This window comes from Pleurodeles waltl, chromosome 2_2 (assembly GCF_031143425.1).
Source record: "Pleurodeles waltl isolate 20211129_DDA chromosome 2_2, aPleWal1.hap1.20221129, whole genome shotgun sequence".
Taxonomy (NCBI): Eukaryota; Metazoa; Chordata; class Amphibia; order Caudata; family Salamandridae; genus Pleurodeles; species Pleurodeles waltl.
In genome coordinates this window covers 724,301,034-724,320,239 of record NC_090439.1, presented here as the reverse complement: position 1 = coordinate 724,320,239, position 19,206 = coordinate 724,301,034, and positions in this window count along the sequence as shown.

Genomic DNA, 19,206 nt, shown 5'->3' with positions numbered 1-19,206 from the left:
GGAACGTAAAGTAGATTATGTGGTTAACTTGTAAATCAAGTGAGAGAATGGCTAACAGTTTGTTATTTTTTGTATCTAATAAAAGGTATCAGAATAAAGCAAAAAATCACTCTCACCCTAACATCACAGTTCCTTTGGCTCTCTTTTGTTTAGCTAGCTCTTTGTTCCCATTCTGACTGGCTGCAGAAAGCTCTGTAAACAAAGCACATTGAAAAGTTTCAAAGACGGGATCTTCATTGACTCACAATTTTGGGCATATTGACAAGCCCCATGAGCTGCTGGAGTGTCACTTTCTTTGATGCTCTGGCGGGCAGACTGCTGAGCCATATCTATGAGGCCACGCAAAGCCACTTTGCGTAGCTTTCCATGGCCTCACAGATATAGAGTAAGGCATGGTTGTGCAATTCACTTTGTTGCCTTGCTCTGCATTTGGGGGGCAATCCATGGGTGTTGCAGTGGATTTTCCCACACAACATCCATGGATTTTGACTCTGCCCCAGATTTACTTAATGACATAAACCTGGGACAGTGCCAAAACCTTACACCTCCCCAGAGTTGTGTAACAAGGAGAAATATTTTAATTTCTCCTCACTTGTTTCTTCTTACCATGTGTGCAGCAATCTCCAGCACACACAGGAATAACAAAACGCCTCTCTGGATTGTTTTTTTGTGCAGGATGGTGCCCCTTCCTGCACAGAAACAATCTTGTATGCAATGCTGAAACCCTTGCATCATGGTACAAGGGTGCCTGCATTGGCGCTAGGCACCAAATTGTGCACCAGCTCCTGGTGAAAGGACAGGAATGCATTGTATTTCATATACATGTGCATTCCTGCCCGTTCACATTGGCAAAGAGCAGCGCAGTAAAAAGACTTATGTCACTGCCCTATCCCAATCTGTTGTAAATATGCCCCATTGCGTTTCACTGTATTATAGCAGTTATACAGTGCTTCATATCGCTATGTGGGATTTCGAAGTGCATTTTCAGACATGCACAGCGCAATGCCATAGAGAGACTGTTGTATGTGTTGGTATCCTGTTTGGGAAGCATTTTGTGTTGGGCATGAGTAGCAAGTCTGTACTGGCTGTGCTAGGCACCGTTCATTACCATGGGAATCTGGAAGGGTGGGGGCCGGTTTTGTTACTGGAAGCTGTTGTTGTAGCAGTGCAGCAGTTTTGAAAGCACCTGCTATAGAGTTCCTTGTATATCCAGTAGCTTTCAGGTAACAATAAAAGTGTCAAGATAACTCTGGTGATTAACGTACCTGCTGGAGAGAGTAGGAGTTTTGTCATGTGGCAGTTTTGACTCATCTAAGGTAGCATAGAGGGCTTATATGCCTGCTTACAAAGGACATGTACCATGCATATTGCAGAACAGTATTTTATGTGCATAGCTCAGTGGGTTCCTATTTTTTTTCGCATAGACCCTTTTGTTACTGTGCCGTTCATAAATTACAATAATAATCTAGCATAGTGAGCTAAGAAGTGTCATCAAAGAGCAGCTTGCAAACTGCATGGTAGAGGTTGGAAAGTTATGCTTTTTCCCAGTCTTTTATTATCCTAATGTTGCTAAAAAGAGTGTTTAGATAAAAAATAAATTCTTATTAGTAAAGCCAACCGCAGCCACTGGGTTACATTTTGAATCTTTAGGCTGTGCTTTTCCAGAAGAAGTACTCTTATAAAAATGCCTACCACTCTGGATGACATGAACCCTACACCCTGAAGTCCCTGTTGTCATATGTAACATTTCATATGCACTGATTTACACATGATGGTTCTTTGTATCTGTATTTGTGTGTGATGTAAAGTGGTCCGACACCAAACACCTGTAAGAGAGGTGCTATAAAACAAATGAAATACATTTGACAGAGGGGCTATGGAGAGGTGCGCATCACTGTTTAAGTATGTGTGACATGACAGCTACTTGCCATCATCAAGAACGAGGCTCTGTAATACCACCAACGTCTTAATTAGTTAAATATGGATTTATACAGTAAAGTAAAAGGTTATTTATCCCAGATTTTTTAAGAGATCATGTAGGGTGATGGGTCTTTCAAAAGCTACATTGAGTGTTGTCAGTGTCATTCAAAGACCAGAGCAGGATACCTTATTTGTGTAGCAGACACCTCCTAAATAATTTATTTAGGTAATATATTTTCTGCTGCTGCGTATTGCCAAAATTGATATCAACAGTCATTTCATGGAAAATTAACCTTACAAAAGTGTGATGTTATCTTACAAAGAAGTTAAGCCTGGTCAAGCTGTGATGGCTAGAAACCAAATCAGTCTTGACCCTGCTCAAATAGGAACAGTCCAGCCAATTCTGCTAGGCCAGGTCCTCCTTGAATTGCAACACTAACAACCCAAGACCAGTTTCATCCTAGTTAGGGCTCATCAGCCATGTATTGCTTGGTTCCAGTGAGGCAGTGTGCATGGGACCCACCTGCGGGTATACCCATCTCATTTAGGGTGACACATTAAAGTATACAAAAAAGTGATAGTGGAATGCTTGTACTAATCAGAGTCACTGGTAATTAAACTGAGTACATCCCAGTCTAGTCCATAGTTGTTTGGCACACCATGCCACCTCATTGTGGATACAGGCATATACAAATCGGTCGTTCCAGCACCAGTGTACACTGGTCCCACTTCAGGGCATTCCAGTCCCAGTTATGGAGATTCGCTAAAGTAAACTAAAAAGTGATGGGTGGAATGCTTGAAAAATTCTCAAAAACTGGTAATTACTCAGAACCACATCTCAGTCCATCGTTAGTTTGCATATCACACCACCACAGTTTGCAGTTAACCATATACAAATCAGTTTTGACCCTGCTACAATCGGAAAAGTCTAGCCCAAACTGTCAAGTCAGGTTCTCCTTGAAGTTGAAGACAAGAAACCCGGGGCTGTTACGGCTCATCCGCTAGGTATAGGCTGGTTCAATTGACGCAGTGTGCATGAGACCCATGTTAGGGCATACTGGCCCCAATTAGGGTGACACACTAAAGAATAAAATTAAAGTGATTGATGGAATGTTTGAATTAATCTCATCCACAGGTACTTATTCATCTGCATCCCAGTTCAGCCTTATTTTTAACATGACGCTACCTCAGTTTGGATCCAACCATATGCAAATCAGCTTTCTTGGATCTACTCCAATGGGAACAGTGCATCGCAAGCAGCCAGGCCACATCCTCCCTGAATGGGAATATGAACAATCCAGGACTGGATTTGCCCTAGTTAGGGCTCATCAGCCAGGATAGCTTGATTTGAGTGACACAAATTGCACGTGACCCACATCTGGGCATACCCATTTGGCTTTGGGCTACACTCTAAAGTATAGAAAAAACAATGGTTGGAATGTTTGAATTAATCTCAGCCAGCTGTAATTACTCAGCGTTGTAATGATTGAGTTAATCTCAGCTGCTGGTAATTACACAGGGCTGCATCCTAGTCCTTTGTTATTTTGCATGCTATGCCAGCTCATTTTGGACCAAGCCATATGCAAATCAGTCTTGGCCCTGTTTCTGTTGTAACAGTCCAGCCAGAACAGTCAGGTTAGGTCCTCCATTAATTGTAACATTTGCAGCCCTGGACTACTTTTGCGCTAGATAGGGTTCAAAAGCCAGATGTTGCTTAATTCCAGTGACACAGTGTGCACAACACCCACATTTATGTACACCTGTCTCACTTAGGGCAACACACTAAAGTACAAAAAAAAGTGATGGAAGGAATGTCAGAACTAATCTCAGCCACTGGTAATCTTTCAGGGCCACACCTTAGTCCGTCAGTGTTTTGCACACCATGTTTTCATAAGCCAGGACATTAATGACACACTGGTGGGTGCGATGTGTTTTACTGTCAGGAATAGATTTTTATTTTGGGTGCTAGTTACATGGCCCAGGGTGGGCCGGAAGACCTTTATGAATCTAAATGGCTAGGGGTGGGGACAGATTGATTGGTACAATGTAGGAGTGGATGTGTCTATGACCTCTGCGTCCATCGCTGCCAGCCAGCAAACCCTGTTCATTATGTTCCTGATAGGTTGGAGGCTTTGCCTCAGGGAGGAGTCCCGCAATTCTCATACTTTACATTACCTGGAGTTCTCAGCTACCTACACATTCTAGGGAATGTCTGCCTCTGTAAATCAAGGTGAGCCCCCTCTCTCCTGCTCTAAGCCTCCCTTTCTCTCCAGTGTCACTTAACTTTTTTTTAAGCTCATTTAAGTGTTTATGTTTTTGAATGTTTGTATGGCACTGCTGCTCCCAGCATCATGTTAAATTAATGGAATGGGCCCCCTGTGGTAGCCCTATCCCTGGTGGTACTGGGATCTGCTGCACTCACCGCTGCATTTAGTGAATCTGCTATGTAAGAGTTACTCGCAATGGTGCCCCTCACTGTAGGGGGATGGGTGATCTTTCTGGCTTCTGGTGTCCCTCTCTTTTAAACTGTTTGAACTCTGGCATGTTTCTGATGATGGTGTGGGGTGCACCTACTGCAAAGACTAAGAGATGGCCTTGCCTTCCTTTGGCTCATGTTAGCCAGAAGTTCCATCTGGGGGGGAGAGAGTGGTGGGGCTGGTACAGATTTTACAAAGAATGAGTGGAATAAAAGTGATAGAAATCTCTGCCCCCTTCTTAGGTTTTCACACACATACTTTAAAGTGGCCAGTTCTTTGGAGAACTAAGATGATCCCTTTTGCATACTTGTGTATAGACCTCCACAGAGGCGTTTGCCTGTGTAATATTTACACCCATCGATTGTAGCACTGGCACTGTGGTTTTCTAGATGCAGTTTTATTGCCAGGCTTTCCAGTCACAACACAGGGCTTGGTTAAGTTACTAGATGTATGAGCTGTTCTAGCTCCTTAGAGTCTTTGAGAAATGTAGGTCTTCAGACCCCCATCAAAGCACCAGCCTTTCCCTTACATACATGGCAGATTTGTAATGCCATGCTCCAGTTTTGTAGTGTTTTCCCAGCAGCACCATCATCCTCTTCAGAGCCAGCTATAAATTCTGATAGTCTCACAGAATCGTAACGTGCACTTTAGTAATGTTGTTAACTATTTTATGGCCCTAAATTTATTTGAGTATGAATTTTGATGTGTGCTGTGTCTTATAAGTCTCTAAGCAGCACATTATTTCCCCTCAAGCCCCCATGCGATTTCTACGCTAAAACCCAAGCCTGTTTGGGGTTTGCCTGTAGTAGCGCTGTGCTTCGTCTCCTGTCTGTTTTTTAAAGGACGTGCTAAAATCATTTAATATTTTTATTTATGTTGCTCTGAGTCTCCATCTATGTGCTCGCCTTCTTTCTTTTCCATTGGAAATACGGCTGCTTCACATCCATTCCTGCCCTACTCACAATAACACATTGCTTTCTCCTGCCCAGTGGAGGGGCTGAGGCAGGGAGATCTGTGTGCCTTGATTGGGACCACTGTGCTAAGTGTTGATTAAGGGAGCCACTGTTTTGCAATCCTAAACAAATTGTGTAGTGTAATACAGTTTCTGCTCATGGGGATTTCAAGGGGTGGGGCAGGGCGGCGTGCACTGGGGGTGTGGAGCTCGCGGGTTGGCGGATTAATACATTTAAATTTATTAAAATAAAATGTTAAAAAACGTACCTCCTCCGCTGCGTGTCGCTCCTCTACCCCGCGTAGTTGCTGCATGCAGGCACAGGCTCACCGCTTGCTCTACGGCCATTCCTGAAGCTGCTCAAAGCAGCCTCAGGACTGGCTGGGAGCACCCTGGCTGGGCGCTCCCAGCAGACTGGGGGCCTCTGCAGGCTGTCTCCAGTTTAATCCAACTGTGTTGCTGGGCTGGAGAGAGCCCTGTGCGCACAGCACTCCCCCTCATTGCACGTCACCCCTGTGGCCCCACCCCTTTCAAAGAAAAGAATAATAAACATAGTTTATTATCTTTTTCTTTGAAAGATTTTGCAGCTGCCGCTGCTGGCAGAGGTGGCATCGCTTCTGTACCCTTATGGAGGAGCCACCCCTGGTGTAATAGCTTGGAAACATGTTTCCCATCTCAGAGGCCCTAAAAGGTGTGCCAATAAAAGCTCCAATGACAGATTTCCACAAGCTTTCAAACTGCAGTCCCAAGCTTAAAGGTGGAGGCTGCATTTTGAAACATCCTAATGAGTTAAAAGCATTTGTTGTTGCAGAGTTCTTTGTGTGCCCAACAATTGCAATATGCAAGAGTTAATGGTTTTGCCAATGTCTTTCATCCATGTAGTACAGCAGGGTGGCTGCTGTTCAGCATAGCTAAATGTTAAGGGTGTGAAGTACAGTCGCGCAGGTAGAGTGACAAAGAGAAGAGTGGTGGAGAGGAGAGTAGAGTACACTGGGGTACAGTGGAGTGACGCAGAGCACCCGAGAGTCCCATGGATTGGAGTGGCATAGAGTCTGGTGGTGTAAAGTAGAGTGGTGTGAAGTCGCATTGAGTGTCCTACAGTAAAGTGGCATAGAGCTGAGTCACATAGAGTACAGTGGAGTGGTGTGAAACGGTGATGAGCATTGTGGCATAGAGTGGAATGGAGTGCTGTAGAGTTATGTTATAATGTTATGTTATAATACTTATATAGCGCATGGCTACCCGAGTGGAGTGGCTTACAGTAGAATGGCATAAAGCTGCATAGAGTAGAATAGAAAAGAGTGGTATAGATTAGATTGGAGTGGCATAGAGTAGAGCAGTATAGCATGGAGTGGAGTGGCATAGAGTGGCATGGCATAAAGTGGAGTGGAGTGTTATGGCATAGATTGGAGCACTGCCGAGTGGAGTGGCACAGAGTGGTCTAAAGTGGATTGGAGTGCAATAGAGCAGAGTGGTGTAGAGTGCATAGTGTAGTGGTGTACATTGGAGTGGCAGAGAGTGGTGAGGAGTGGAGTACAGTGGTGTTGATTAGAATGGCTTAGAGTTCTGTTGGGTGGTGTTGAGTAACATGGAGAGACACAGAGCAGAGTAGCATTGAGTAGAGTGCCATGTAGTAGAGTGCCATAGAGTAGAGTGTGTAGAGTGGCACAGAGTGGAGTGGAGTGGCATAGAGTAGAGTGGCATATAGTAGAGCAGTGTAGAGTAGAGTGGCATAGAGTATTGTGGTATAGATAAGAATGGAGTAGAGTGGTGTAGAGTGGAGTGGCATGAGTGAACTAGAGTAGCATGGAGTAGAGATATGTAGAGTAGTGGCATAGAGTAGAGTGGTGTAGACAAGAGATGCATGGATTGGGTCTTGTGGAGTGACATAGAGTGCACTGGCATAGAGTGGAGATGAGTGGAGTAGAGCAGAGTGGCGTAGAGTTGTGAAAAGTGGAGTGGTGTAGAGTGCAGTCGCACATAGTGGCACAGAGCTGAGTGGAGTGGCATGGAGTGGCGTAGAGTATAGTGGCATAGAGTAGAGTGGGGTGGTTTAGAGTATAGTGGCATAGAGTAGAGTGGGGCAGAGAAGAGTGGAGTGGTGTGGGGTGGTATAGAGTAGAGTGCATTGAGTGGAGTGACATTGAGTGAAGTGGCAAGGAGTAAAGTGGCATAGAGTAGAGTGTGGTAGAGTGGACTAGAGTAGAGTGGCATTCAGTGGAGTTGAGTGGTGTAGAGTGGTGTGGCCTAGAGTAGTGCAGCAGAGCATGGAGTGGTGTAGAGTGGCTTGGAGTGTTGTGTCATAAAGTAGAGTGAGGTGGTGTAGAGTGGAGTATAGTGTACTGGAGTACTGTAGAGTGGAATGGCGTAGAGTGGAGTCGTATAGAGTGGAGTGGCATAGAGTGGTGTGGAGAGTAGAAGGGCATAAAGTGTTGTGTAGTGGTGTAGGATGTCGTGGAGAGGTGTAGAGCAGAGTAGCATAGAGTAAAGTGACATGGAGTGGAGTTTTGCAGAGTGGTGTAAAGTTGAGTGGAGTTTTATAGAGCGGCGTAGAGCAGCATTGAGGATAGTGACACGGCATGAAAGGGCATAAAGTATAGTGTTGTAGAGTGGACTAGAGTCTGGCAAAGTGGAGTGAGGTAGAGTAGAGTGGTATAGAATGGAGTGGCCTAGAGTGGAGTGGCATAGAGTATACTGGTGTAGAATGAAGTGGCATAGAGTGAGTTGCATAGAATGCAATGGTGTAGAGAGGAATGATATAGAGTGGAGTTGAGTGGAGTGGCATGGAGTAGTGTGGAACAGATTGGCAGAGAGTGGATTGGCATAGAGTTAGTGGTGTAGAGTGGAGTGGTGTAGAGAAGAGTGGAACAGAGTGGAGTGAACTGGAGTGAAGTGAAGTGACATGGAGTGGCATAGACAAAAGCTGGGCAGTGTGGTGTGGAGTGGTGTAGAGTTGATTGTCGCAAAATAGAGTGGTGCAGGGTGGAATGGTGTCGAGTGGCATAGAGTAGGGTAGGGTAAAGTAGTGTAGAGTGGAGTAATGTAGAATTGAGTGGTGTAGTTTCAAGTGGCATAGAGTGAAATTCTACTGTGTGCATGAAAGGAACATATAATAAAAAATAAACAGGCATTCTGGAAAAAAAGATAAACCTCAGGACGTGGGCGACTGTCAAAGTATCAATAAATCAATCAATCAATCAATCAGTATTTGTAAAGCGCGGCTACTCACCCGTGAAGGTCTCAAGGCCCTGGGGGTGAGGGGAGAGGCTTCATCTGAAGAGCCACGTCTTGAGGGTCTTGCTGAAGATGATGAGCAACAGACTTTGTCAGAGGTGCAGGGGGAGGTTGTTCCAGCTCTATGCTGCACTGTAGGTAAAAGATCGTCCTCTGGCAGTGGTTTTGCAGATGCGAGGGATGGTGGGCAGGGCCATCTGGGCAGAGCAAAGGGATCTGGCAGGGGTGTGGAAGGAGATGTAGTGGTTTAGGTAGGCTTGTCCTGTGTTGTGTATGGCCTTGTACGTGTGGGTGAGAAGCTTAAAGGTGATTTGCTTCTCAACCAGTAGCCAGTGGAGGGTCCACAGGTGTTGGGAGATGTGTTCTTGGTGAGGGAGGTCCAGAATGAGTCCGGCAGCATTCTGGATGAGTTGAAGTTTTTAGACATTCCTTGTTGAGATGTCAGCATAGAGGGTGTTGCCGTAGTTGAGCTTGCTTGTGACTAAGGCATGGGTGACTGTCTTGCGACAGTCTGCTGGGATCCATGTGAAGATCTTCTGGAGTTTGCAGAGTGTATGCCAACAGTAGGTGACATAGTTTACCTGGCGGGTCATGGATAGAGAGGAGTCAAGGATGATTCCTAAGTTGTGGGCGTGCTCAGTCGTTGCAGGGGGGGGGGGGGTCTGAGGGATGTGGGCCACCAGGAGTTGTCCCAAGCTGAGGTGACATTTCAGAAGATGATGAGCTCCATTTTTTTGGGAGTTGAGCTTGAGGCAGCTTTCTCTCATCTAGTTGGCGACGGCTTCCGTTCCTGCGTGAAAGTTCCTTTTGGCCATATCCGGGTCTTGGGTGAGGGAAATTATAAGTTGTGTGTCATCAGCGTATGACACGATATTCAGACCAGGGCTTCTGACGATGGTAGCAAGAGGGGCCATGTATACTTTGAACAGTGTGGGACTCAGTATCGATCTTTGTGGGACTCCCCAGTTGACTCCTGTGGGTCTGGAGGTGTAGGGCAGGAGTTTGACCCTCTGCGTCCTCCCAGAGAGGAAGGAGTGGATCAATTCCAGGTCTCTTCTGTGGATTCCAATGTCATGCAGTCTGGTGCGCAGAGTGCTGTGGGAGACCGTGTCGAAAGCTGTTGAGAGGTCAAGACGTATGAGTGCTGCAGTGTGGCTGTGGTCTAGGAGTAATCAGATGTTGTCGGTGGATGCCAGGAGTGCTGTCTCCGTGTTGTGATTGTTGTGGAAGCCGGACTAGGAGCTGTCCAAGGAGTTGTTGGCCTTGATAAAATTCCGTAGTTATGCGTTGATTGCTTTCTCTAGTACTTTGGCGGGGTAGGGTAGCAGCAAGATGGGCCAGAAATTCTTCAGTTCTGATGGGTTGGCTGAAGGTTTCTTCAAGAGAAGGTGTAATTAAGCGTGTTTCCAGTCCTCATGGAAGGTGCCCTTTACTGATGGAGCAGTTGATTGTGTTCCGAAGCTTGGGGGCGATGGATGCTCTGGCTCTGATGTATATGTGGTGTGGCAGGAGTCTAAGTGGGCTCCTCGGACCCCTGCCCACACCACATGCAGTTGCAAGGATGTTTTACAGAATCTAGCATGTACATAAAAAGTAAGTTATACTAATAAAATAAATGAAACAAAAAGTGCACAAACCTGAAGGCTTAAGCTGCTTTTGGTTGCACAAAAAACTGTTTGAAAAAAAGGATACACAGGCATAAACAAGAAATGGACAATGTTGAAAAAAAACTAAAACTAAGGATGCATGAAGTGTGCAAGGATTGTTTAAAGCTAAATAAATACGTAGCTCCCACAGGAGAAGCAGTGGATAGACACAAATACTTGGGCCATGCTCTATGGGTGGGTTCAGCAGACAAAAAGGAAGTCAAACCATGACACACTGACCACATAGAAGCAGGCATATGAGAGTGACAATGAAGCCAATCAAGAACAAGCAACAGGCGGGTGATAAAGGTCCGGGCAAAGCCTAAAAATGTCAAAATAAGGTTGGTGGTTAATATAACCATGGGAGAGATGAGAGTTTTATTAAGTGGCAGATTTGACGCATCCTAAAGTAGCGTAGAGGATTAATATGCCTACTGTAAAGCAAAACGTGTAACATGCGGATGACGGTATGTGGATAGCTCAGTGAGTTAGTGCTTTTGACACAGAGATCCTTTTGCTACTTGTAGTTCACATGTTACAATCTTGAAATATCACAGTGAGCTACAAACTAGCACCAAACAGCTGCATGCAAATAACAAGGCAAAGGTTTAGAACAAGGGTGGGATCCTCCTCAGTGGCAGAGGGGCATTGCCCTCTGGATGAGCCAGCGGATAAAAAATAAAACAATAGCTTGCTACCATTTATTTTTCATCTGCTGGGTCAGCCAGCAGGTACAGGGAGGAGCAGGGCTAGGCCAAGGGGAAGTGGGAGAGTGCACTAAGTGTGCAAGTGTGTTTGGCCGGCCGTTTCAGGCCGGCCAAACACACATGCACACTTAGGTTTCTTCAGCCCGGCTGTATACACAGCCGAGCTGGAGAAACAGCACAGACCCCAGGCTTGTGTCTGAGTGGAAGTGACTGGAGCTCAGACCAATCCTGATGCTGCTTAAGTGCTATGTTTAGACTGTAAGCAACGCCAGGATTGCTGGGGAGCTGTGCTGGTGTCTTTTTTTTTAATGTTTCTCTAATTGTCTACCCAACATGTACCAGAGTTTCTGGCTCAGTATTGCCTCACTATTGTTGAGAATCGCTTTTTTTTTAGGTCACCTCATACATATCTATTCAGATACAGCATCCAACGTGCACACTTTTTTTCTGTGTAGTGCGATTTTCTATTGGGATCTAGGTCTTAAAGAAATAATTTTGACCTCTTAGTGGGCTTTTCTATTTACTTATATATTTTCAGTCTTGTATAGCTTGAACCAGACCCTGAGGGGTATCAGAGAAGCTTACAGGCTAAATATAAGTCTCTATGAGACTGCAACATGTCCATTATCACCAAGGGGATACTATTTCGACTATTGTCTCAATCTACCTCCAGGTGCACCCATTTGAAACAATTTTGAGATCCACCACAAGGTTGTTTTAATTCACCAGTGTTACGTTTTCTTTCTATCCCAATCCTTCCTTACTATCATGGTTCAGGACAACGTGCTTGAACATCATAATTCACCTTGATAATAGGACCTGCATATGCTACAGTCATGGCTCCATTAAATAAATCCTTACTATAGTACTCGCTCTTCTGTGAGCTGAGACCCCCACTGCTAAACTGAACTTTGCAGAGGCAAGGAGCGAGCCCAATAATGAAGTATTCTGGAAGAGCGAGGGCCCACAATCCCTTAAGATAATAGTCATCACAGAATACCTGACTCTCATCATTTGTCATCTGCTGCAGGCCTACACTGTTATCCTCTTAGAGAAATGCTTGGTTTGCCTCTTGTAATAAATAGTTGTCCCCAAACTACATCCATTGTGTACATTCCATTTTGACTCATCATCATGGCCCTGCTTGCAAATTCTCTTCTTCTATCCATCCCTCTGTTTTGCTTCTCTCACAACCTGTGTTGATCACAGGCCCACAATTAATTTTTCTCCATGATCTTCAATGTTTAACATGAAACAGGATGAGTTTTGTCTCCTACTTTCTCTATGCTTCTATGTGTCTTATTCCCAGCACTCTCTGCTCTCACTCCGCTCTTGTTCCACTCTGCCTGTAGTCCTATGCACTATACACATTTCTAGGTTATTTGCTTCTAACTACCAGACTCAGTGCATCTGAACTGCCCTTTTCCTTCCTCACACCCTTTTACTGACTTTGCTCAGCCTTCCTCCCTCAACTTTCTCCTAGTGATAAACAATCTCCTTGTCGCAGTTATGACAGTCATCTGGAATTCTCTGTCTTCGTCCCACCCCATTAGTCCCCTTCCCTCTCTCTTTCTATACTATACTCTGTCTGCTTACCAAGATTGACCCTTTGGCCCTGATAGTTCCCATCACATGGGTCTTCGTCTTACTTCTTGATTGCGATCCTCGTTAAGCTAAATAAAAGAACAGGGAGAGTAAGATGAGTAGTACACTAAATGCCCTTGTGAATCTACCTGCAGGTCTTAGTTACTGAGCTGCAATGATTTTTGAAGACCTTTCTTGACTAACTTCAAGAAACCAAGAAAATTAAAAGTTGTTTTGACATTTCCCATTGACATGTTTCTGTGCTAGGGCATCAAAAGGGAGACATTCGGTTGACCTTCCTGAAAAAACTTCAAAGCTATTTCCCTCAAGTTGTCCAGGCCAATCAATTGGGGAAAATAGGTCCACCAAAGAGTTTCGGAATTCTGGTATCCAGATATATGTGAATCCCAGCAGTTCATCATCTCAGCTCAGCATCCCCAACGATGTGGGAAGGTGTGGATTACTGCTCAATTTCCTAAAGTCAAGGAGACTGGAAAATGACTTCAGACTAGGCCGTTGCACTGAAATAGCTTTACTTAATTTGATGGAGGGGGTAATATCCATGTCCATTGAAGGTGGCACAGCCAAAGGAGATATTGATTAGCAAGCTTTCATTGACACAATGGATGTCAAATGTACTGACCGTTATTCACCACATAATTAGGTAGGCAAGTGTGTCACATGAAAGAATCACCTCATTTCTGACCAACTGAATTTCTCAGAGCTCCTCCAGCATAATCTTATCCTGTGGTGTAATAAAGACTGCAGCACTTTCCCCAGTATTCCTTAAGCTTTTATATGAAGTTCATATCCACCTCCTCAAAGTTCAGCAACGACTTCCCAACTTATGGTGATGATGGTTGTCTTAAGATAAGTCCATAGCATGAATTGTCCAAACAACCATCTTTTTCTGATTAAATAATAGGTTGACACATTCTGATTGAGGTGGCAGAGTGATAAAAATAAAATACTGCTAATAGATTCAAGAAACAAGGTAGTCACAATTATTCTTCTCTGTAATACTACATGTCTCTCCCATGAACCATGTAGAAACAATTATAGCTTTCTAAGCAGACTAATATAAACTACATTGAGTGCCTCAGGCAAATGCAGGTTTCTTTAAGTAGAAAGGGAGAAGGGCAATTAGTCTGGCAATCTTATGAGAAAAAATTGTCTATGAAAATATCCTCTACTTGTGTCCCCCAAACAAAATGACCTACCAAGTACAAGCAACACAAAAAGCTTCAGCACGAGTGACCACGTAGTATGCCAACTGCATTACCTCAAATTTCACCCAAGTAGCAAGTTAAAACAGTTCTCTAACATTGCAAGATCTTCTGTAAATACCTATCAAAAGATCACAACAAAGGACCAGAGAAGCTTAGATTTGCAACTCGAAATGAAGTGGAAGCCAAGCAATTTAACAAATTGCCCAACTTTCAACTGTGACAAGCAGCAAATTCCAGGATGCCCTACCCTTTGCCTGTCAACAGACCCCATCAACACTATCATGATCAATACCAACAAACCTACGGGAACAACTGACTGTTTGACTGATTGAACGAGTCTTTATTACTACAAGTTCTTGGATGGCTTAAAAATTATGTTGTAAAGACAAAAGTGCCTGCTCATGCCATCTGCTGTACCACCATGTTGTTTTTATAATTCCAGGTTTCCTATAATTTTATTCCCCATTGGTTTATATTTTAGAGATCATTGGAAAACCAGCTCCCCAAACCAAAAAACCTTATTCTGTTGGAACCAGGGTTCACCAAGCATGTACCCACACCCTTTGTCAAGGAAGGCAAATTTGTGGTAACCTATGGTTAGGGGAAATTGATTTGCAGCAGTGCAAGTCTGTTTACCTCAGTACGAAGAGATGAGCCTCCAGGCCCTTATGGTAAAATCTGTTCAGTCTGGGGTCTATGACAACCTATCATCACATAGTGTTCAAATGTGCATGTTCATAAGCAATGTGTTATCTAACATAAGGATCTCACTATCTAATGAGGATCTATTCCTTTGGACTTGGAGTTCTCAAGGCAACACTCCCTGGGTAGTTCTCTGGCAGACCCTGTTATTGTTCTGCTGTTGCGTTGCTTTAGATGTGTCATGATCTGCAGACCACACTCACCTGTGATAACAGGACAAGCAGGAAGACACGCTCTGACAAACATCATGGGTGCAATATTCTTCCAAGGTCCATCCTCAAATCCTTCCTCACCAGAAAAACACTGTGTCAGACTACCACCGTTCACATCAGAGTCCAAGGAAACATGCTGCAGAGTCCCCCAAGGTCATCACTCAGCCCGACACTCTTAAATATCTACATGGCCTCGCTCACCAAGATCATCAGACAACATGGTCCAAACATTGTCTCCTACGCCGACAACACCCAACTGATCCTCTCCCTAACTGACGACCCAGTAAAGGCCAAGAGAAACTTCCACAACAAGATGAGAGCAATCGCTGCCTGGATGGAAGCCAGCTGCATCAAACTGAACTCAGACAAAACAGAGATCCTCATAATCGGCTCCACCACCTCTGCTTAGAATGACTCCTGGTGGCCTACAGCACAGGCACAGGGAAACACTCCGCTCCCACAGACCACATATGTAATATGGGCATCATTCTGGACTCCTCTGAATCCATGACCCACCAACGTAACACCGTCTCTTCGTAGTGCTTCCACACCCTTCGAATCCTTTGAAAGATCTTTAAATGGATCCCCATCGAGGCAAGGGAGACAGTCTCCCACGCACTTGTCACTAGCAAACTGGACCACGGCAACGCACTCTATGTTGGCATTACCAAGAAACTGCAATCAAGACTACAAAGAATCCAGAATGTAGCAGCCAGGCTTATCCTGGACACCCCTCGACACAGCCACATCTTCTCCCTCCTCAGAGACCTACACTGACTCCCAGTCAACAAGCGCGCAACCTACAAACTTATGATACACACCTACAAGGCACTACAGAACATAGGACCAGCCTACCTCAACCACTGCTGCACCTTCTACGTACCCAGCAGAGAACTGTGTTCTTCCCAGTTCGCACTCACAGCCTTTCCCAAGATCCAAAAAAGCACAGCAGAAGCAAGATCTTTCTTCTACCTCGCAGCCCGGACATGGAACACGCTACCTCTCTAACTGCATCACTGAAGCAGTTCATGAAAGATCTGAAGACCTGGCTATTCGATTAAGCAGCACGCCCCTAACAGCGCCTTGAGGCCCTACAAGTGATTAGCCGTTCTATAGGAGCACTGATTGATTGATTGATTGATTGATTTCAAGGTAGGAGAATTCAGCAGGGTAGGTGCAGTTTATGGGCCACTTGGTGTGAGGCTCCAAATCTGCGAAATGCACTATGAAAGAAACATGGATGTAGTTAGAACAGACTTCAAGTCCAGAATGTCACAGGGTTCTCACAAAACTTGTAGCGGTGGTGACCATCTTGGATGCAGGCATTATAGGTTTCTTGTGTATCAGAGTTTTTCTGAGCTAGGTCTGAGCTAGGCAATAAATGTTAAACATTTTCACATTCTGAGAATTATTCTTAGATAGCATTGCATTGTATTCATCCTTTTCATTGGGATGAGCTCTAACCTGCACTAATTTCTCAACAAAAGAAATGAAAGGGTTACTAATTTGTATAGACCAGTTTATGTTTTCTTTACGCACTATGTCATATTTTAGGTTTTTATAATGGTGGGGAAATGATTGACTGTGATACAAGGGAAGGTTCAAAACAAATTCTTATGAAATTACTTTACAAATTACTGAAGATGTTAATCAACATACAAGAATTTTCTTGCACCTATAATAGATTTTTCATTTACATTTCATCTCTAGTAAGTCGCAGCGTTTCAGCCTCCCCAACCCCCCAAAGAGACAGTGATTGTCACATGGCATATCATATTTCATAATAAATTTAGTTTTGAACCTGACTGCCTCAGAGTGGTTTTCCCCAAAACATTTGCCTTCACCCTCCTGTTTTCTCAGTATGTTTTATTCGCATTAGGACTCTGCGCATGCTTCCACTGCTAACCAGTGCTAAAGTGCGTGTGCTCCCTCCCTAAAAACATGGTACAATTGCCTTACACCCAATTGGCACATTGGATTAATCTATAAATTCCTAGTCTATGGTACTACACGCACCTAGGGCTTGTAATTTAAATGATGCTAGTGGTGTAGCACTGCTTGTTCCAACCACTAAAGTAGCACTTTTAAATGTCTCAGGCCCGCCAATGCTGAATGTAGGACAGTTTTAAACTGCCATTTCAACCTCGCAAAATAAACCTCTTGTCAGGCCTAAACATTCCTCTTTATTACATACAAGGTACCCCTAAACTGGGCACATAAGGTCCAAAGGACAGGTTTTATTGTATTTTAAATGTAAGGCATGTTAAATTTTACATGTCCTGGTAAGGAAAAATTCCTACAAAAAATTGCACTAGCGTAAGGCCTTTCCCTACCTTTTAGCAACATTGGGTTACTCTAATACGTGTAATGAGTGCTAACCTTTGATTGCGAGCTGGTAGAAACATCATGTCTGGACTCAAATGAATTGTCAATAAAAATCCCCCTTAATGGGTTTCTTTTTTATACAGATCAGATATTTGCATGGAATAATCCTAGCATGTCTGAAGTTCATTATGTGTGTGGACCAAATACTCATTTTAAACTTACTGCATATTGGGTTGGCTTACCCAGTGTAACTTGGATAGGTAACTTGGATAGTCATGTGGTTGGATTTTCTGCTAGACCTAAGCATTGTAGTATATTGTTGGCATTATGGTTCCTCCTGTAGGTGTTGTTTTAAATGGATTAAAGATTAAAAAGCTTTCAACGTAAGTGGATAAACTCACAACTAGTCAACTGGATTTTTTGTAAGCTACTGATAGGAGTGCGGAGTCTGCCAGATGCTAAACGTTCAGCAATGCTACACTTACATCCCAGATAAGAGTAAGGAGATCAGAAAATATTTGAAAAATATACTGGTCACACAAATTGAAGGAACTGGAGGCAACAGGAGTCTTTGAGACAATAGGGAAAGCTTTTCCTGCTGTATGTAATTGGTTTAATAGTATTGGTAGAGGATGTCTAGGTCCTATATTGAAGTTCATTTAATTGCTGGTGTTTGTTTGATTTGTCTGTTTGATATGGTGAAAGAATTTGAATGTATGAGGACCAAGAAAATGATTGATGAGGCAAATGATACTAAGAGGAAGACAGATGTTGAATTGTAGGATGAAAAGTGTAGAATTTATGATGAGATGAAGGAGTTGGAGAATTGTGAACATAAGCAGGAACAAACAACTATTGTTCTGGACTGTTAATGTATCTTGTGTGATGGTTATTCTAGCCATCGGAAGGGGAATCAGAGCAGCATAATTAAAGGCTCCACCCCATTACTAACCATCTGTTGATCAATATGCTAATATATTAATCTTTTTTAATGTGTGGCAGCATAATGAATTAATTCGATCACACTCAATCAAAGTATATCAATTAGTGACTTACAACATAGCTGAACCCATAGCTGAAATTTCTAACACTTAGGTTAACAGTTAGTAGGCCTCAAGCCTAACCGACCCCCTTGAAAATCTTCTTTGTATTCTGAATGGAATGTTCTTCTTAAACTATTTTCCGGATTTCTTAAAATGTCAGGTGTCATGTCTACTTCATTATTTAGAATAATGTTTTTCATACTGAGAACTGTTAGATTAGGGAGCAGTAATTGGAACTTGGCTGTGGACATGCAGTGCGTGGAGATGAGAGAGAGCCTCCTGTACCAGGCAGACTGGACCATCAATACTTTTCTAAGGAAGTGCAGCTGTTTAATTCTTTGTTTGGTGATCGGAACGTGGGGGGCTTACCTGCTCCTCCAGGACGGTTTATTTTGATTGGCCCATACAGAAGGAGTTGGTGGGTGAAACTTCCAGAACCGTCCATTCCCTATTAATTTGTGTTTTTTTACTATAGTTTTGCCGATCTTGACCTGCCTTCAGTGAGGGAAGATCTTTCCCAAACTGCTGATTTTCCCCTACCCACAGTGTTGAGCTTCATGCTCAAAAAACTGCACCTAGTCCGACCCTAAATCTTACACTGGTTCAACAGATGCTGACACCTTCCACTTAGAATTCACCTTTTGCTACACTTGATGTCTTATTTATCATAGAGAAGTTCCTTTATGGGACTTTTCTATTTCGTATTTTGTATCCTATACATCCTTGAATTTTGTATCCTCTTCTTCATAATATACAAATTTCGATTGAATTACCAAAATTATATATATTCTTATTTGATAAATTGATTTACTGTTTGATTGATTTGTACGTCTGACTGAATTTGTTAATAAACCCTCAGGGGTCAAACATCAGCCTCTCTGTTGTTTCTGTGGAGCCACATTGGTTTCATTGTATTGGACGTTTTCTGCTGATGCTAGCTCCTTTTATACATTTCCAGATGACAATCAAAGGTCCATATGATCAGTGGTTAATCCTGATAGATGACTGCACTAGAGTTTCTTGGCCCTAACAGGTGCATTACAGCCCCTGTCCAGCTATGGATACTTTGACTTAGTGATTCAACCTTCTGCACAGCAGGAATTTTCTTCTTTTCACTGGTTAGCCATTAATAAAGAAAAGCCAACATTGCTCACTGCTTCTTCAGTAGTTCCTCT